The sequence below is a fragment of the Pristiophorus japonicus genome, chromosome 11 (assembly GCF_044704955.1).
Source record: "Pristiophorus japonicus isolate sPriJap1 chromosome 11, sPriJap1.hap1, whole genome shotgun sequence".
NCBI classification, from domain to species: domain Eukaryota; kingdom Metazoa; phylum Chordata; class Chondrichthyes; family Pristiophoridae; genus Pristiophorus; species Pristiophorus japonicus.
In genome coordinates, this window is record NC_091987.1 from 25,703,187 (window position 1) to 25,723,442 (window position 20,256).

Below are 20,256 nucleotides of genomic sequence, written 5' to 3' on the forward strand. Positions count from 1 at the left end.
CCATTGGTTCTTGGGGAGGAGGGGCCAGTAGAAACCAGACGGTCTGCACCTGGGCAGGACCGGAACCAATGTCCTAGGGGTAGTGTTTGCTAGTGCTGTTGGGGAGAAGTTAAACTAATATGGCAGGGGGATGGGAACCTATGCTGGGAGACAGAGGGAAATAAAATGGAGGCAGAAGTAAAAGATAGAAAGGAGAACAGTAAAAGTGGAGGGCAGAGAAACCCAAGGCAAAAAACAAAAAAGGCCACCACAGCAAAATTCTAAAGGGGCAAAGTGTGTTAAAAAGACAAGCCTGAAAGCTCTGTGCCTCAATGCGAGGAATATTCGGAATACGGTGGACGATTTAACTGCGCAGACAGCAGTTAATGGATATGATGTAATTGGCATCACGGAGACATGACTCCAGGGTGACCAAGGCTGGGAACTCAACATCCAGGGGTATTCAACATTTAGGAAGGATAGGTAGAAAGGAAAAGGAGGTGGGTTGGCATTGCTGGTTAAAGAAGAGATTAATGCAATAGCAAGAAAGGACATTAGCCTGGATGATGTGGAATCGGTTTGGGTGGAGCTACGGAATGCCAAAGGGCAGAAATCGTTAGTGGGAGTTGTGTACAGACCAAACAGTAGTAGGGAGGTTGGGGACAGCATCAAACAAGAAATAAGGGATATGTGCAATAAAGGTACAGCAGTCATCATGGGCGACTTTAATCTACATATTGATTGGGCTAACGAAACTGCTGGCATTGCGGTGGAGGAGGATTTCCTGGAGTGTATTAGGGATGGTTTTCTAGACCAATATGTCGAGGAACCAACTAGAGAGCTGGCCATCCTAGACTAGGTGATGTGGAATGAGAAGGGAGTAATTGGCAATGTTGTTGTGCGAGGCTCCTTGAGGAAGAGTGACCAGATGGAAAGTTAATTCAGAAACTAGGGTCCTGAACTTAAGGAAAGGTAACTTCGATGGTATGAGACGTGAATTGGCTAGAATAGACTGGCAAATGATACTTAAACGGTTGACGGTGGATAGGCAATGGCAAACATTTAAAGATCACATGGATGAACTTCAACAATTGTACATGCCTGTCTGGAGTAAAAATAAAATGGGGAAGGTGGCTCAACCGTGACTAACAAGGGAAATTAAGGAAAGTGTTAAATCTAAGGAAGAGGCATATAAATTGGCCAGAAAAAGCAGCAAACCTGAGGACTAGGAGAAATTTAGAATTCAGCAGAGGAGGACTAAGGGATTAATTAAGAGAGGGAAAATAGAGTACAAGAGGAAGCTTGCCGGGAACATAAAAACTGACTGCAAAAGTTTCTATAGATATGTGAAGAGAAAAAGATTAGTGAAGACAAACGTAGGTCCCTTGCAGTCAGATTCAGGTGAATTTAGAATGGGGAACAAAGAAATGACAGACCAATTGAACAAATACTTTGGTTCTGTCTTCACGAAGGAAGACACAAATAACCTTCCGGAAGTACTAGGGGACCGATGGTCCAGTGAGAAGGAGGAACTGAAGGATATCCTTATTAGGCAGGAAATTGTGTTGGGGAAATTGATGGGATTGAAGGCCGATAAATCCCAGGGGCCTGATAGTCTCCATCCCAGAATAATTAAGGAAGTGGCCCTAGAAATAGTGGATGCATTGGTGATCATTTTCCAACAGTCTATCGACTCTGGCTCAGTACCCATGGACTGGAGGGTAGCTAATGTAACACCACTTTTTTAAGAAGAGAGAGAGAGAAAAAGGGAGAGAGAAAACGGGTAATTATAGACCGGTTAGCCTGACATCAGGAGTGGGGAAAATGTTGGAATTAATCATTAAGGATGAAATAGCAGTGCATTTGGAAAGCAGTGACAGGATCGGATCAAGTCAGCGTGGATTTATGAAAGGGAAATCATGCTTGACGAATCTTCTGGAATTTTTTGAGGATGTAACTGGTAGAGTGAACAAGGGAGAACCAGTGGATGTGGTGTATTTGGACTTTCAAAAGGCTCTTGACAAGGTCCCACACAAGAGATTGGTGTGCAAAGTCACATGGCATTGGGGGTAATGTACTAAAGTGGATAGAGAACTGGTTGGCAGACAGGAAGCAGAGAATCGGGATAAATGGGTCCTTTACGGACTGGCAGTAGTGACTAGTGGAGTGCCGCAGGGCTCAGTGCTGGGACCCAAGCTATTTACAATATACATTAATGATTTGGATGAAGGAATTGAGTGTAATATCTCCAAGTTTGCAGATGACACTAAACTGGGTGGCGGTGTGAGCTGTGAGGTGGATGCTAAGAGGCTGCAGGGTGACTTGGACAGGTTTGATGAGTGGGCAAATGCATGGCAGATGTATAATGTGGATAAATGTGAGGTTATCCAGTTTGGGGGCAAAAACACAAAGGCAGAATATTATCTGAATGGCGGCAGATTAGGAAAAGGGGAGGTGCAACGAGACCTGGGTGTCATGGTTCATCATTGAAAGTTGGCATGCAGGTACAGCAAGTGGTGAAGAAGGCAAATAGTATGTTGGCGTTCATAGCGGGGGGATTTGAGTATAGGAGTAGTGAGGTCTTACTGCAGTTGTACAGGGCCTTGGTGAGACCCCACCTGGAAAATTGTGTTCAGTTTTGGTCTCCTAATCTGAGGAAGGACATTCTTGCTATTGAGGGAGTGCAGCGAAGGTTCACCAGACTGATTCCAGGGATGGCAGGACTGCCATAGGAGGATAGACTGGATCAACTGGGCCTTAAAACATTGGAGTTTGAAAGGATGAGAGGGGATCTCATAGAAACATATAAGATTCTGACGGGACTGGACAGGTTAGATGCGGGAAGAATGTTCCCGATGATGGGAAATCCAGAACCAGTGGACACAGGCATAGGATAAGGGGTAGGCCATTTAGGACTGAGATGAGGAGTAACTTCTTCAGTCAGAGAGTTGTTAACCTGTGGAAGTCTCTGCCGCAGAGAATTGTTGATGCCAGTTCATTGGATACGTTCATGAGGGGGTTAGATATGGCCCTTACGGCTAAAGGGATCAAGGGGTATGGAGAGAAAACAGGACAGGGATACTGAGGGAATGATCAGCCATGATCTTATTGAATGGTGGTACAGGCTTGAAGGGCCGAATGGCCTACTCCTGCACCTATTTTCTATGTTTCTATGTCGGAGGGGCAGTGCTGAGGGAGTGCTGCACTGTCAGAGGGTCAGTACTGAGGGAATGCTGCACTGAAGGAGGGTCAGTCCTGAGGGAGTGCCGCACTGTCAGAGTGGCAGTACTGAGGGAGTGCTGCACTGACGGAGGGTCAGTATTGAGAGAGTGCTGCACTGTCAGAGGGGCAGTACTGAGGGAGCACCGCAATGTCAGAGGGGCCGCACTGAGGCAATGCCACACTGTCAGAGGTGCCGGCTTCAGGATGAGACGTTAAACCGAGGCCCCGTCTGCCCTCTCAGGTGGATGTAAAAGATCCCACGGCCAGTATTTCAAAGAAGAGCAGGGGCGTTTTCTCCAGTTTCCTGCTGCTAATATTGATCCCTCAATCAATCTCAGTAAAACAGATTGTCAGCTCACTATCACAATGCTGTGTGTGGGAGCTTACTGTGCACAAATTGGCTGCTGCATTTCTCACTTAACAACTGACTACACGCCAAAATAATCCGTAATTGTCTGCGACGTGCTTTGGGACGTCCTGAGGTGGTGCAAGGCGCTACAGAAATGCAAGTCTTTACATCTTTTCCTCGGATACTCTCTCATCTCCTCCTGTTTCCCATATTTTGTCTCATCCGTCTTTCTCAAACCAGACAAAGTTGGCCAGTTCCCCAGCTCAGGGCAGCAAATCAGAATTCAGACTGGATGATGAGTCAACGGTATCCAGGGAGAGCGGAGGATTTCAGTTTGTTAATTAAACAAGAAAGTTAACACCCGAGAATAAAGTTCCCTTTACACTGTCCCATCAAACACTCCCAGGGCAGGTACAGGGGGTTAGATACAGAGTAAAGCTCCCTCTACACTGTCCCATCAAACACTCCCAGGTCAGATACAGGGGGTTAGATACAGAGTAAAGCTCCCTCTACACTGTCCCATCAAACACTCCCAGGTCAGATACAGGGGGTTAGATACAGAGTAAAGCTCCCTCTACAATGTTACTGGAGCTTTTCAGTTTGTTTCAGCTGTTTCATGTGTTGTGTTTACATCTGAAAGTGAAAGTGTGTTGGGACGGTCAGATGAAGATTTGGAGCTGGGAATAGCCCTCCATTCACTCACACCCTGTGTCTAAAGCTGGCACCCTGGTCCTGAGGATCCCCAGGGACATTCCTGAGCTGACACTCCTGAGTATTAGGAAGAGATATACACCGGCCTCTGTGAGCAGTTTATTCTGACACCGATTGGTCTGAGGGGAGTTTGGGGTGGAGGGAGTTTCTGGTCTAAACTGATGAATCACTCGGTGGTTGAATTCCAATGGGTTCACAGTCCGAGCTTATTTCTGGCAACCAAAAATATTGTGAATTATGAGCAGGTACAGAGCGAGGCGAGATATTTCTCCCATTACACACTGTACAGGGGCAGACTTCATTCTAAACCCTGGACAAAATATATCCTGCCATCCTTCTATTGTATTCCCCAGTCTCTCTCTCTCTCTCTCTCTCTGTCTTTCCCTTTGTCTCATTCTCTCTCTGTCTCAGTCTCTCTATGTCTCTCTCTCTCTGATTCTCTCTCTGTGTCTCCCTGTCTCCTTCTCGCTCTGTCTCTTCCCCTCTCTCTGTCTCTCTGTCTCTCGCTCCCTCGCTCTGTTGTGTATCTGTAAAGTATGCACTCCCATGTTGCACCACCAGGGAGCTCATCCCCTGAAGTCCCATGGGATCTCAGCATCCCTTGGGAGCACTGTATATAAGCCGGCCCCTGAGGCCTGTTCCTCACTCTGGAGTGTCTTGATAAAGACAGGTCACTGTTATTTTAACCTCCCTGTGTGCAGCCTCATCTGTGTTAGGAACACAATAACTGGTGACGAGAATACGAATCCAACGCAAAGATGCAGCAAACTATGGGCATCCTGGAGAAGTTCTCGGAGGGTGAGGACTGGGAAGCCTATGTCGAACGGCTAGACCAGTACTTTGTTGCCAATGAGCTGGACGGAGAAGGAAGCGCTGCAAAAAGGAGAGCGGTCCTCCTCACAGTCTGTGGGGCACCGACCTACAGCCTCATGAAGAATCTTCTGGCTCCGGTGAAACCCACAGATAAGTCGCATGAGGAGCTGTGTACACTGGTTCGGGAGCATCTTAACCCGAGGGAGAGCAAGCTGATGGCGAGGTATCGGTTCTACACGTGCCAGCGATCTGAAGGTCAGGAAGTGGCGAGCTACGTCGCCGAGCTAAGGCGACTTGCAGAACAATGTGAGTTTGATGGCTACCTGGAGCAAATGCTCAGAGACTTTTTTGTACTGGGCATTGGCCACGAGACCATCCTATGAAAACCTTTGACTGCAGAGACACTGACCCTCAGTAAGGCCATTGCGATAGTACAGGCGTTTATGTCTACCAGTGATAACACCAAACAAATCTCTCAGCACACAAGTGCTAGCAATGTTCATAAATTAACTGGAACTGTGTTTGCGAGCAGAAATGCACAGGGCAGAAACCATGAGTATATCCTTCCTTAAGTAAGTTGACCAAAACTGCACGCAGTACTCCAGGTGCGGCCTCACCAGTACCCTAAACAGTTGCAGAAGGACCTCCCTGCTTTTGTACTCCATCCCTCTCGCAATGAAGGCCAACATTCCATTCGCCTTCCTGATTACCTGCTGCACCTGCAAACTAACTTTTTGGGATTCATGCACAAGGACCCCCAGATCCCTCTGCACCGCAGCATGTTGTAATTTCTCCCCATTCAAATAATATTCCCTTTTACTGTTTTTTTTCCCACGGTGGATGACCTCACACTTTCCGACATTGTATTCCATCTGCCAAACCTTAGCCCATTCGCTTAACCTATCTAAATCTCTTTGCAGTCTTTCTGTGTCCTCTACACAACCCGCTTTCCCACTAATCTTTGTGTCATCCTCAAATTTTGTTACACTGCACTCTGTCCCCTCTTCCAGGTCATCAATGTTTATTGTAAACAGTTGTGGTCCCAGCATCGATCCCTGTGGCACACCACTAACCACTGATTTCCATCCCGAAATGGACCCATTTATTCCGACTCTCTGCTTTCTGTTCGGCAGCCAATTCACTTTTCACGCTAATACATTTCCTCTGACTCCGCGTATTTTTATCTTTTATCTTCTGCAGTAACCTTTTGTGTGGCACCTTATCGAATGCCTTTTGAAAATCTAAATACACCACATCCATCGGTACACCTCTATCCACCATACTCATAATATCCTCAAAGAATTCCAGTAAATTAGTTAAACATGATTTCCCCTTCATGAATCCATGCTGCGTCTGCTTGATTGCACTATTCCTATCTAGATGTCCCGCTATTTCTTCCTTAATGATAGTTTCAAGCATTTTCCCCACTACAGATGTTAAACTAACCGGCCTATAGTTACCTGCCTTTTGTCTGCCCCCTTTTTTAAACAGAGGCGTTACATTAACTGCTTTCCAATCCGCTAGTACCTCCCCAGAGTGCAGAGACTTTTGGTAGATTATAACGAATGCATCTGCTATAATTTCCGCCATCTCTTTTAATACCCTGGGATGCATTTCATCCGGACCAGGGGACTTGTCTACCTTGAGTCCCATTAGCCTGTCCAGCACTACCTCCCTAGTGATAGTGATTGTCTCAAGGTCCTCCCTTCCCACATTCCCGTGACCAGCAATTTTTGGCATGGTTTTTGTGTCTTCCACTGTGAAGACCGAAGCAAAATAATTGTTTAAGGTCTCAACCATTTCCACATTTCCCATTATTAAATCCCTCTTCTCATCTTCTAAGGGACCAACATTTACTTTCGTCACTCTTTTCCGTTTTATATATCTGTAAAAGCTTTTACTATCCGTTTTTATGTTTTGCGCAAGTTTACCTTCATAATCTATCTTTCCTTTCTTTATTGCTTTCTTAGTCATTCTTTGCTGTCGTTTAAAATTTTCCCAATCTTCTATTTTCCCACTAACCTTGACCCCCTTATAAGCATTGGTTTTTAATTTGATACTCTCCTTTATTTCCTTGGTTATCCACGGCTGGTTATCCCTTCTCTTACCGCCCTTCTTTTTCACTGGAATATATTTTTGTTGAGCACGATGAAAGAGCTCCTTAAAAGTCCTCCACTGTTCCTCAACTGTGCCACCGTTTAGTCTGTGTTTCCAGTCTACTTTAGCCAACTCTGCCCTCATCCCACTGTAGTCCCCTTTGTTAAAGCATAGTACACTCGTTTGAGACACTACTTCCTCATCCTCAATCTGTATTACAAATTCAACCATACTGTGATCACTCATTCCGAGAGGATCTTTTACTAGGAGATCGTTTATTATTCCTGTCTCATTACACAGGACCAGATCTAAGATAGCTTGCTCCCTTGTAGGTTCTGTAAGATACTGTTCTAAGAAACAATCCCGTATGCATTCTATGAATTCCTCCTCCAGGCTACCCCGTGCGATTTGATTTGACCAATCGTTATGAAGGTTAAAATCCCCCATGATTACTGCCATTCCTTTTTCACATGCCTCCATTATTCCCTTGATTATTGCCCTCCCCACCGTGAAGTTATTATTTGGGGGCCTATAAACTACACCCACCAGTGACTTTTTCCCCTTGCTATCTCTAATCTCCACCCACAATGATTGAACATTTTGTTCATTAGAGCCAATATCGTCTCTCACAACTGCCCTGATATCATCCTTTATTAACAGAGCTACCCCACCTCCTTTCCCTTCTTGTCTATCTTTCCGAATTGTCAGATACCCATGTATGTTTAATTCCCAGCCTGCAACCACGTTTCTGTAATGGCCACCAAATCATACCCATTTGTAATGATTTGTGCCGTCAACTCATTTACTTTATTTCGAATGCTGCGTGCGTTTAGGTAGAGTGTTTTAATACTAGTTTTTAAACCATGATTTTTAGTTTTGACCCCTCCTGCAGCCCTTTTATATTCAGTGGCCCGCTTTGTTTTTTGCCTTGGGTTTCTCTGCCCTCCACTTTTACTCATCTCCTTTCTGTCTTTTGCTTTTGTCTCCTTTTTATTTCCCTCTGTCTCCCTGCATTGGTTCCCATCCCCTTGCCATATTAGTTCAACTCCTCCCCAACAGGAGGGGGAGAGAGGGAAAGAGAGAGAGGGGGGAGGAGAGAGGGAGAGAGAGAGAGCGGGGACAGAGAAAAAGAGCCTCTCACCCTCACTGTCTGCACCGGGGGAGAGGCTAAATATATAGAGAGAGGGAGAGAGAGAGGGGGGGAGAGAGAGAGGGGGGAGAGAGGGAGAGAGAGAGGTGGAGAGAGACAGAGGGGGAGAGAGACAGAGGGGGTGAGAGACAGAGGGGGTTAGAGACAGAGGGGGAGAGAGGGAGAGAGAGAGGGGCAGAGGGGGCAGAGAGAGGGGGTGAGAGAGAGAGAGGGGGGAGGAGAGAGGGATAGAGAGGGGGGAGAGAGAGTGGTGGAGAGAGGGAGAGAGAGGGGTAGAGGGGGCGAGATAGAGGGGGAGAGAGACAGAGGGGGAGAGAGACATAAGGGGAGAGAGAGGGAGAGAGAGAGAGGGAGGGAGAGGGAGAGACATAGGGGGAGAGAGACAGAGGGGGAGAGAGACAGAGGGGGGGAGAGAGAGAGAGAGAGAGGGGAGGAGAGAGGGAGAGAGAGGGGGGGAGAGAGAGAGGTGGAGAGAGGGAGAGAGAGAGGGGGAGAGAGAGAGAGAATGAGGGGGAGAGAGAGAGTGCGGGAGAGAGAGGGGGGAGAGAGGGGGAGAGAGAGAGGGGGAGAGAGCGAGAGAGAGAGGGGGAGGGGGAGGGGGAGAGAGGGGGGAGAGAGAGGGAGAGAGAGGGGGGAGAGAGAGGGAGAGAGAGAGGGGGAGAAGGAGGTGGGGGAGAGAGGCGGGGGCGGAGAGAGGGAGAGAGAGGGGGGGAGCGAGAAAGAGAGCCTCTCACCCTCACTGTCTGCACCTGGGGAAGAGGCTAAATATATAGTGAGAGGGAGAGAGAGCAAGTATTGTGTTCCTAACACAGATGAGACTGCACATAGGGAGGTTAAAGTAACAGTGACCTCAGTCTTTATTAAGACACTCCACAGTGAGGAACAGGCCTTAGGGGCCGGCTTATATACAGTGCACCCAAGGGATGCTGGGATCCTTTGGGACTTCAGGGGATGAGCTCCCTGGTGGCGGAACATGGGAGTGCATGCTTTACAGATACACAACATCACCCTCGCCAAAGTCAAAGTGAAAACTATTTACAAGGTGAGGCGGTCGGGAGCCTTTCTTTCCCTGGTGGACCGCCTCGGTACAAATGTCTGTTCTGGTGTGTTGGCTGTGCCCTCGCTGGGCTGGCGTGTTGTTGGCCCTGCAGGGCTGCTGGGTGAGCCTAGTCTTGCTGGGCTGTTGGGCGTGATGGGTTCAATTTCCTGGTCTGGGGTGGTGTCGTTGATCCTTTGGGTGTGTGTTGGGGGCTCAAAAAAGGTGGTGCCTGCTGTGGGTTGTTCAGGGCAGTCTGTGAACCACAGCCTCGTTTGGTACAGGTGCTTTCTGCAAATTTGTCCATTGTCTAGTTTGACTACAAACACCCTACTCCCTTCTTTAGCTATCACCATGCCCGCGATCCACTTGGGACCATGTCCATAGTTTAGCACATACACAGGGTCATTCAGATCAATTTCTCGTGACACAGTGGCGCGACCATCGTTTACATTTTGTTTCTGCCTCCTGCTCTCGACCTGATCATGCAGGTTGGGGTGACCCAGCGAGAGTCTGGTTTTAAGTGTCCTTTTCATGAGTAGCTTAGCCGGGGGCACCACTGTGAGTGAGTGGGGTCTTGTGCGGTAGCTGAGGAGTACTCGGGACAGGCGGGTTTGGAGTGAGCATTCTGTGACTTGTTTAAGGCTCTGTTTGATTGTTTGTACTGCCCGCTCTGCCTGTTCATTGGAGGCTGGTTTAAACGGGGCCGAGGTGACATGTTTGATCCCATTGTGGGTCATGAATTCTTTAAATTCGGCACTGGTGAAATATGGTCCATTGTCACTGACCAGTATGTCAGGCAGGCCGTGGGTGGCAAACATGGCCCTCAGGCTTTCAATGGTGGCGGTGGCGGTGCTTCCCGACATTATTTCACATTCAATCCATTTTGAAAAAGCATCCACCACCACCATTTTATCGAGAAACGGGCCCGCATAGTCGACATGGATCCTCGACCATGGTCTGGTGGGCCAGGACCACAAACTTAGTGGTGTATCTCTGTTGCTCAACTGAGCACATACGCTGCATTGCCATACACAGGACTCTAAGTCAGAGTCGATACCGGGCACCACACGTGGGATCTGGCTATCGCTTTCATCATTACTATAACCGGGTGTGTGCTGTGGAGATCCGAGATGAACGTCTCCCTGCCCTTTTTGGGTAGCACTACGCGGTTACCCCACAACAGGCAGTCTGCCTGAATAGGCAGCTCATCCTTTCGCAGCTGGAACGGCTTGATTAGCTCTTGCATTTCAACGGGGATGCTGGCCCAGCTCCCATGCAGTACACAGTTTTTTACAAGGGAGAGTAGAGGAGCTTGGCTGGTCCAAGTCCTAATCTGGCGGGCAGTGACAGGTGATTTATCATTTTCAAACGCTTCCATGATCATCAACAAGTCTGCGGGCTGTGCCACCATCAACAAGTTTGCAGGCTGTGCCATTTCCACCCCCGTGGTAGGCAATGGTAGCCGACTGAGAGCATCCGCACAGTTCTCGGTGCCTGGCCTGTGGCAGATGGTATAGTTGGACGCTGATAGCGCGAGTGCCCACTTTTGTATGCGGGCTGAGGCATTTGTATTTATCCCCTTGTTTTCAGCGAACAGGGATATGAGGGGCTTGTGATCGGTTTCCAGCTCTAATTTGAGGCCAAACAGGTACTGATGCATTTTCTTTACCCCATACACACACGCTAATGCCTCTTTCTCAATCATGCTGTAGGCCCTCTCGGCCTCAGACAAGCTCCTGGAAGCATAGGCGACAGGTTGCAACTTCCCTGCAATGTTAGCTTGTTGTAATACACACCCGACTCTGTATGACGACGCATCACATTCTAGCACAAGTCTTTTACACGGGTTATACAATACAAGCAGCTTGTTGGAGCATAAAATGTTTCTGGCTTTCTCAAAAGCATTACTTGTTGTTTTCCCCCCATACCCAGTTCTCACCTTTACGCAATAACACATGTAGGGGCTCGAAGAGGGTGCTTAACCCCGGTAGGAAGTTACCAAAATAGTTAAGTTCCATGAATGACCGCAGTTCCGTGATGTTCTGTGGCCTGGGTGCGTTTCTGATAGCCTCTGTCTTGGCGTCTGTGGGCCGAATGCCGTCCGCCGCGATCTTTCTCCCCAAAAACTCCACTTCTGTTGCCATGAAGACGCATTTCGACCTCTTCAGCCGCAGCCCTAAGCGATCCAGTCGCTGGAGGACCTCTTCCAGGTTTTGTAAGTGCTCGACGGTGTCCCGACCCGTGACCAATATGTCGTCCTGAAAAACCACCGTGCGTGGTACCGACTTGAGTAGGCTCTCCATGTTTCTCTGGAAGATCGCTGCAGCCGACAGAATTCGAAACAGGCATCTGTTGTAGATGACTAGTCCCTTGTGCGTATTGATGCAGGTGAGGCACTTCGAAGACTCCTCCAGCTCCTGCATCATGTAAGCCAAAGTCAGGTCAAGCTTGGTGAACGTCTTGCCTCCTGACAGCGTCGCAAATAGGTCGTCTGCCTTCAGTAGCGGGTATTGGTCCTGTAGCAATAAACGATTAATAGTTACTTTATAATCGCCGCAAATCCTGACCGTGCCATCACTTTTGAGTACTGGAACAATCAGGCTGGTGCACTTGCTGAATTCCACTGGGGCGATGATGCCCTCGCGTTGCAGCCTGTCCAGCTCGATTTCCACTCTCTCCCTCATCATGTGAGGTACCGCTCGCACCTTGTGGTGAATGGGTCGTGCCTCTGAGACCAAGTGGATCCGCACCTTCGCCCCGGAAAAATTTCCAATGCCTGGCTCAAAAAGGGAAGGAACTTTGTTAAGAACCTGGGTACATGAGGCCTCATCGACATGTGATAGCGCTCGGATGTCACCCCAGTTCCAGCGGATTTTGCCCAGCCAGCACATTCCAAGCAGTGTGGGGCCATCGCCCAGGACAATCCAGAGTGGCAGTTCATGCACCGTGGCCTCGTAAGTGACCTTGACCATGGCGCTGCCCAGGACATGAGCACTTTGGTGTACGTTCTCAGTTTCATGTGGATGGGGCTCAGGGCTGGTCTGAGTGCCTTATTGCACCACAGTCTCTCAAACATCTTTTTACTCATGATGGATTGGCTAGCGCCAGTGTCCAGTTCCATGACTATGGATAAGCCATTCAATTTTACATTTAGCATTATAGGTGGACATTTCGTAAAAAATGTGTGCTCCCCATGTACTTCAGCATCTGACTCCTCTCTCTGAGGCTCGAAATTGCTTTGATCCACCATGGACCGATCTTCCTCTGTCACGCGGTGGTTAACAGGTTTTGCAGAGCTTGCAGCTCGTCTGCAAGCTTATTGGAGGTGTCCCATTGTTCCACAGCTCTTCCAAACATACTCTTTGAAGTGGCATAAATAGGCTGAATGGAAGCCTCCACAACGCCAACAAGGTGTGAATTGCCTTGCATTCATCCTTTGTTGCGGACTCTGAGTCATCTGGGTCACCTGAGGCCTGCTGGCAGTTGCAGACTCATGGTTTCTGCCCTGTACATTTCTGCTCGCAAACACAGTTCCAGTTAATTTATGAACATTGCTAGCACTTGTGTGCTGAGAGATTTGTTTGGTGGACATAAACGCCTGTGCTATCGCAATGCCCTTACTGAGGGCCGGTGTCTCTACAGTCAAAAGTTTTCGTAGGATGGTCTCGTGGCCAATGCCCAGTACAAAAAAGTCTCTGAGCATCTGCTCCAGGTAGCCATCAAACTCACATTGTCCTGAAAGTTGCCTTAGCTCGGCGACGTAGCTCGCCACTTCCTGACCTTCAGATTGCTGGCACGTGTAGAACCGATACCTCGCCATCAGCACGCTCTCCCTTGGGTTAAGATGCTCCCGAACCAGTGTACACAGCTCCTCATACGACTTATCTGTGGGTTTCACCGGAGCCAGAAGATTCTTCATGAGGCTGTAGGTTGGTGCTGCGCAGACCGTGAGGAGGATCGCTCTCCTTTTTGCAGCGCTTCCTTCTCCGTCCAGCTCGTTGGCTATAAAGTACTGGTCTTGCCATTCGACATAGGCTTCCCAGTCCTCACCCTCCGAGAACTTCTCCTGGATGCCCACAGTTTGCTGCATCTTTGCGTTGGATTCGTATACTCGTCGCCAGCTATTGTGTTCCTAAGACAGATGAGACTGCACACAGGGAGGTTAAAGTAACAGTGACCTCAGTCTTTATTAAGATACTCCAGAGTGAGGAACAGGCCTTAGGGACCGATTATACACAGTGCTCCTAAGGACTGCTGGAATCCCTTGGGACTTCAGTAGATGCGCTCCCTGATGGTGGAACATGGGAGTGCATGCTTTACAGATACACAACACAGAGGAGGAGGGAGAGAGAGTGTGGCGGGGCGAGAGAGGGTGGAGAGAGAGGGGAGGGGGGAGAGAGAGAGAGAGAGAGAGAGTCAGGCACAGACAGCGGGGGAGAGAGCGGGGAGAGAGAGAGAGAGCCCCTCAACCTCACTATCTGCACCTGGGGAAGAGCCCAAATATATATATATTTATAGAGAGAGAGGGAGGGAGAGAGGGGGGTGGGAGAGAGGGGGAGAGAGAGAGGGTGAGAGAGTGAGGGGGGGGGCGTGAGGGGGGGGTAGGGGGAGAGAGAGCGAGAGAGACAGACACAGACAGAAAGAGAGAGGGAGAGAGAGAGGGGGAGAGAGAGAAAGAGAGAGCCTCTCACCCTCACTGTCTGCACCTGGGGGAGAGCCCAAATATATAGAGAGAGGGAGAGAGAGAGCGAGGGGGGAGTGGTGCACGGAGGGAGAGTGAGAGACTCAGACACAGACACAGACAGGGAGAGAGAGGGAGAGAGAGAGACAGAGTGAAAGAGAGAGAGCGAGAGAGAGCGAGAGAGAGAGAGAGAGAGACAGTGAGAGAGAGACAGAGATAAAAACAGAGATGGAGAGAGAGAGTGACAGAGAGAGACAGAGCGAGAGAGACAGAGAGAGAGAGAGAGAGAGAGAGACAGAGAGACAGAGAGAGTGAGTGAGAGGGAGAGAGAGAGACAGAGAGAGAGAGACAGGGAGAGAGATACAGAGAGAGGGACAGGGAGAGAGAGAGACAGAGAGACAGAGATAAAGATAGAGAGAGACAGAGACAGCGACAGTGATAGAGAGATAGAGAGAGAGAGAGAGATAGAGAGAGAGAGAGAGAGAAAGACAGAGAAGTAGAGAGGGAGGGAGAGCGAGAGTGACAGAGAGAGAGAGAGAGGGAGGGTGAGAGAGAGTGACAGAGAGAGAGGGAGAGAGAGAGAGACAGAGAGAGAGAGATGGAGAGAGAGAGAGGGATAGACAGAAAGAGAGAGAGGCAGGGAGAGAGAGAGACAGAGATAGAGAGAGACAGGGAGAAAGAGAGAGACAGAGAGACAGTGACAGTGATAGAGAGAGAGATAGAGAGCGAGGCAGAGAGCGAGAGAGAGAGTGAGAGAGAGTGAGAGAGGGAGAGAAAGAGGGAGAGAGAGTGATAGAGAGAGAGAGAGAGAGACAGAGTGAAGGTGCAAAATTAACAAGAACCCGCCCCCGCCCCCGTGTTTGGGCTCATTCAAAAGGGAATGTAATTTGGGACTATCTACCCGAAAGGTTTGGAACCCTTAAGTGCTTATGGAAGAAACTACGAACTTTAATAGAATTTTGGATTTTAAAAGACAAATTCAAGGCTGTGGGCGGGCCTAAGGAACTAGCAGGAGAAACCTGATTAAGGGAGTCTACCTGGGTGTGAGGACTAAAGTAACCTGTCTGGAGAAATGAGTATTCGAGAATCCTTCTCCACAAGAGACATTAACATCACAAAAACACCCAGAGGTAGCTCCCTATCAACATGGGTCTGAACAACCATTTCAGCATATACATCACAAAGAGGCCCAATCCAGCCTTTATGCGAAAAAACTAAGCACAAAAGGACATTGCAATTACCAAACTAATATTTCCATCAGGAAATATTTTTCGAACATCAATCCACTCGAGACATATCAACTTTAACGAGCCCGCCAACATATTACAAAGAATTCTGAACAGATTTAGTGCCAAGATTAGAACCACTGAAATCGTATAACTGGCCCCTGTTTTCAACAAAGCGGATGACACACTTTGCCATACAACCGAGACCAAGCTGATGTCATCAAGACAAGGAGAGAAACCAACGTGACAGTTGTAAACTATCTTCTCCAGCCTCGAAGTCCTGAAGTCCTGAAGGAAGGAAGAACATCACCATCGCGGCAGTGACCGACCACAGTCAACGTGGTATCAAGGGAAAACCACTGCGATCGACCAAACTCGAACAAAACTCCAACGGGAAAAAAACCAAAGAATCGAAAAGTTTCCACTCTACAATCTAATCCTGACCTACCAACGGGTAAAACATTACCTAAAGGACTGTAGAAACCTATTGCTAACCAAAGAAAACGGGTACTTACCTGACAGACCCAAAATGCACCTTACTGCATCAGCGGACTCAACCCAACTGAAGATTGCGCAGCAAGAAGTCCTCTTCAATGTTCGGGGTACGGCAAGCAGACCCTACCACTTCCAGCGAATCCCGAAACCGTGATCTACCGTTAACTGTCAAAAGGATAGGTAAGCATAGTCTCTGTCTGCCCTGGAGTCTAACCGAGCTAGAATTAGGTATTGGGAGGTGGGAGGTGTAATTCTACTGTAACTCCCTTTGAATGTGTAGTGTATGGTTCTTTATTAGAGTGATTATAAGTTTGACCTTGTACCTTTCCTTGTATTGTCCCTGATCAGAACGATTCTAAGTCTGGCCTTGTATTCTCTTACTAGAGTAATAAGCTTGTATTTCCTCGACTGTAATAAAAACAAAGTTCTTTTGCATCAAACCAGTGTCCTTTGCACTTTTGTCACACCCCCGCAAATAAATCCAGAGTCTAGAACCCAAGGGAGTGGGAGTGATTCGAACCGCTCAAGTTGGTGAGAAGGGAACCTGACCCCCTCATAGAGATCACCCCCCGCTTACAAGAGAGAGTCAGAGAGACAGAGAGAGAGAGAGGCAGGGAGAGAGAGAGAGAGAGAGAGAGAGAGAGAGAGACAGTGACAGTGATAGAGTGAGAGATAGAGAGAGTGATAGAGAGTGAAAGATGGAGGGAGAGAGAGAGAGAGAGGGAGAGAGAGTGAGACAGAGAGAGAGAGAGAGAGAGAGAGAGGGAGGGAGAGAGAGAGAGAGAGAGAGAGAGAGTCAGTGATAGAGTGAGAGATAGAGAGACAGATAGAGAGTGAGAGATGGAGAGAGAGAGAGAGAGAGAGAGAGGGAGAGAGAGAGAGAGAGAGAGAGAGTCAGAGAGACGGAGAGAGAGAGGGGTAGCCAGAGAGAGAGAGAGGCAGACAGAGAGAGAGAGAGAGGCAGAGACAGAGAAATTGATAGACAGAGAGAGAGATGAAGAGAAATAGATTAAGAGAGAGAGGGCGAAAGAGACAGGGGGAGAGACGGAGGGACAGAGTGAGAGAGAGTGAGAGGGAGAGAGAGAGAGAGGAAGATAGACAGAGATAGAAGGGACCTAGAGAGAGTCTTTCTCTGTCTCTCAGCTTGTGTGTTGTGTGTGTGACGTTCTCCCTGATCTTCACCTGTTCTTTCCCATTTTTGTCTCCTTGTCAGACATGGCTCAGTGAGATCCCTGTTCTTTCGGCTCTGAGTCAAAGGTTCGTGGGTTCAAGTTCCTCTCCAGAGAATTAAGCACAAAAATCCAGGCTGACATTCCCAGGGCAGTACTGAGGAAGTGCTGCACTGTCGGAGGGGCTGTACTGAGGGAGTGCCGCACTGTCAGAGGGGCAGTACCGAGGGAGTGCCGCATTGTCGGAGGGGCAGTACTGAGAGAGTGCTGCACTGTAGGAGGAGCAGTACTGAGGGAGTGCCTCACTGTCGGAGGCGCAGTACTGAGGGAGTGCTGCACTGTTGGAGGGGCAGTACTGAGGGAGCACCGCACTGTCGGAGGGGCAGTACTGAGGGAGCGCCGCACTGTCGGAGGAGCAGTACTGAGGGAGTGCTGCACAGTTGGAGGAGCAGTACTGAGGGAGCGCTGCACTGTCGGAGGGGCAGTACTGAGGGAGTGCTGCACGGTTGGAGGAGCAGTACTGAGGGAGCGCTGCACGGTTGGAGGAGCAGTACTGAGGGAGCGCTGCACTGTCGGAGGGCAGTACTGAGGGAGCGCCGCACTTCGAGCATGGACTTCGAGGCGCGTCAAGCAGCGGCCTATAAAAAGGCCTTTGATCGTCGGAGGCAGTGGGACTTCGAGCGGGGAATTCGAGGAGGCAGCGGCCTATAAAGGCCCAGCCGGTGCAGCTGCAGCTGGGAGAGAAGGCAAAATAGATGTAGAAAGAAATCGAAAGGTGACGAAACAGCCAAGGGGGTAAGTGATTGGCTGGTGATTGGTAAGTAGTTTTTCTTTTTCTTTATCAGTTAGTAACCTTTTAGTATTGTTGTTGCCAAATTAAGTTAATAGAAGGGGTTAAATCATGGCAGGAGAGCTCGGACACGTGTTATGCTCCTCCTGTACTATGTGGGAAGTCAGGGACGCTTCCGGTGTCCCTAACGACTACATGTGCGGGAAGTGTATCTGCCTGCAGTTCCTGACGGACCGCATTGCGGCCCTGGAGCTGTGGGTGGATTCACTCTGGAGCATCCACGATGCTGAGAATGACGTTTACGTGAGTTGGTCATACCGCAGGTAAAGGGTACACAGCCAGATAGGGGATGGGTGACCAACAGGAAGAGCAGTGCAAGAAGGTAGTGCAGGGGTCCTTTATGGTCATCCCCCTGCAAAACAGATACACTGCTTTGAGTACTGTTGAGGGGGGTGACTCATCAGGGGAGGGCAGCAGCAGCCAAGTTCATGGCACCATGGGTGGCTCTGCTGCACAGGAGGGCAGGAAAAAGAGTGGGAGAGCTAGAGTGATAGGGGATTCAATTGTAAGGGGAATAGATAGGCGTTTCTGCGGCTGCAACCGAGACTCCAGGATGGTATGTTGCCTCCCTGGTGCAAGGGTCAAGAATGTCTCGGAGCGGGTGTAGGATATTTTGAAAAGGGAGGGTGAACAGCCAGTTGTCGTGGTGCACATAGGTACCAACGATATAGGTAAAAAACGGGATGAGGTCCTACGAGATGAGTTTAGGGAGCTAGGAGCTAAATTTAAAAAGTAGCACCTCAAAAGTAGTAATCTCAGGATTGCTACTAGTGCCACATGTTAGTCAGAGTAAGAATTGCAGGATAGCTCAGATGAATACGTGGCTTGAGGAGTGGTGCAGAAGGGAGAGATTCAAATTCCTGAGACATTGGAACCGGTTCTGGGGGAGGTGGGACCAGTACAAACCGGACGGTCTGCACCTGGGCAGGACCAGAACCAATGTCCTGGGGGAGTGTTTGCTATTGCTGTTGTGGAGGAGTTAAACTAATAGGGCAGGGGGATGGGAACCTATACAGGGAGACAGAAGGAAATAAAATGGAGGCAGAAGTAAAAGATAGAAAGGGGAACAGTAAAAGTGGAGGGCAGAGAAACCCAAGGCAAAAATCAAAAAGGGCCATGTTACAGCAAAATTCTAAAGGGTCAAGGTGTATTAAAAAGACAAGCCTGAAGGCTCTGTGCCTCAATGCGAGGAGTATTCGGAATAAGGTGGACGAATTAACTGCGCAGACAGCGGTTAACGGATATGATGTAATTGGCATCACGGAGACATGGCTCCAGGGTGACCAAGGCTGGGAACTCAACATCCAGGGATATTCAACATTTAGGAAGGATAGACAGATAGGAAAAGGAGACGGGGTGGCATTGCTGGTTAAAGAGGAAATTAATGCAATACTAAGGAGGGACATTAGCCTGGATGATGTGGAATCGGTATGGGTGGAGCTGCGGAATATCAAAGGGCAGAAACCGTTAGTGGGAGTTGTGTACAGACCACCAAACAATAGTCGTGAGGTTGGGAACAGCATCAAACAAGAAATAAGGGATATGTGCAATAAAGGTACAGCAGTTATCATGGGCGACTTTAATCTACATATTGATTGGGCTAACCTAACTGGTAGCAATGCGGTGGAGGAGGATTTCCTGGAGTGTATTAGGGATGGTTTTCTAGACCAATATGTCGAGGAACCAACTAGAGAGCTGGCCATCCTAGACTGGGTGATGTGTAATGAGACGGGACTAATTAGCAATCTTGTTGTGCGAGGCCCCTTTGGGACGAGTGACCCTAATATGGTAGAATTCTTTATTAAGATGGAGAGTGACACAGTTAATTCAGAAACTAGGGTCCTGAACTTAAGGAAAGATAACTTCGATGGTATGAGGCGTGAATTAGCTAGAATAGACTGGCAAATGATACTTAAATGGTTGACGGTGGATAGGCAATGGCAAACATTTAAAGATCACATGGATGAACTTCACCAATTGTACATCCCTGTCTCGAGTAAAAACAAAACGGGGCAGGTGACTCAACCGTGACTAACAAGGGAAATTACGGATAGTGTTAAATCCAAGGAAGTGACATAGAAATTGGCCAGAAAAAGCAGCAAACCTGAGGACTGGGAGAAATTTAGAATTCAGCAGAGGAGGACCAAGGGATTGATTAAGAGAGGGAAAATAGAGTACAAGAGGAAGCTTGCCAGAAACATAAAAACTGACTGCAAAAGCTTCTATCGATATGTGAAGAGAAAAAGATTAGTGAAGTCAAACGTAGGTCCCGTGCAGTTGGATTCAGGTGAATTTATAATGGGGAACAAAGAAATGGCAGACCAATTGAACAAATACTTTGGTTCTGTCTTCACGAAGGAAGACACAAATAACCTTCCGGAAGTACTAGGGGACCGATGGTCCAGTGAGAAGGAGGAACTGAAGGATATTCTTATCAGGCGGGAAATTGTGTTAGGGAAATTGATGGATTGAAGG

General features: G+C 48.5%; 1 long non-coding RNA gene across 1 annotated transcript in view; it reads left to right on the forward strand.

The window, feature by feature from the left end:
• LOC139275701 (uncharacterized) overlaps window positions 1–20,256 on the forward strand; it is a 44,389-nt gene that overhangs the window by 17,030 nt on the left and 7,103 nt on the right. Inside the window, exon 2 of the long non-coding RNA XR_011595735.1 lies at window positions 16,976–17,019. This is a non-coding gene — a long non-coding RNA (uncharacterized lncRNA). The remainder of the gene's footprint in view (window positions 1–16,975; window positions 17,020–20,256) is intronic.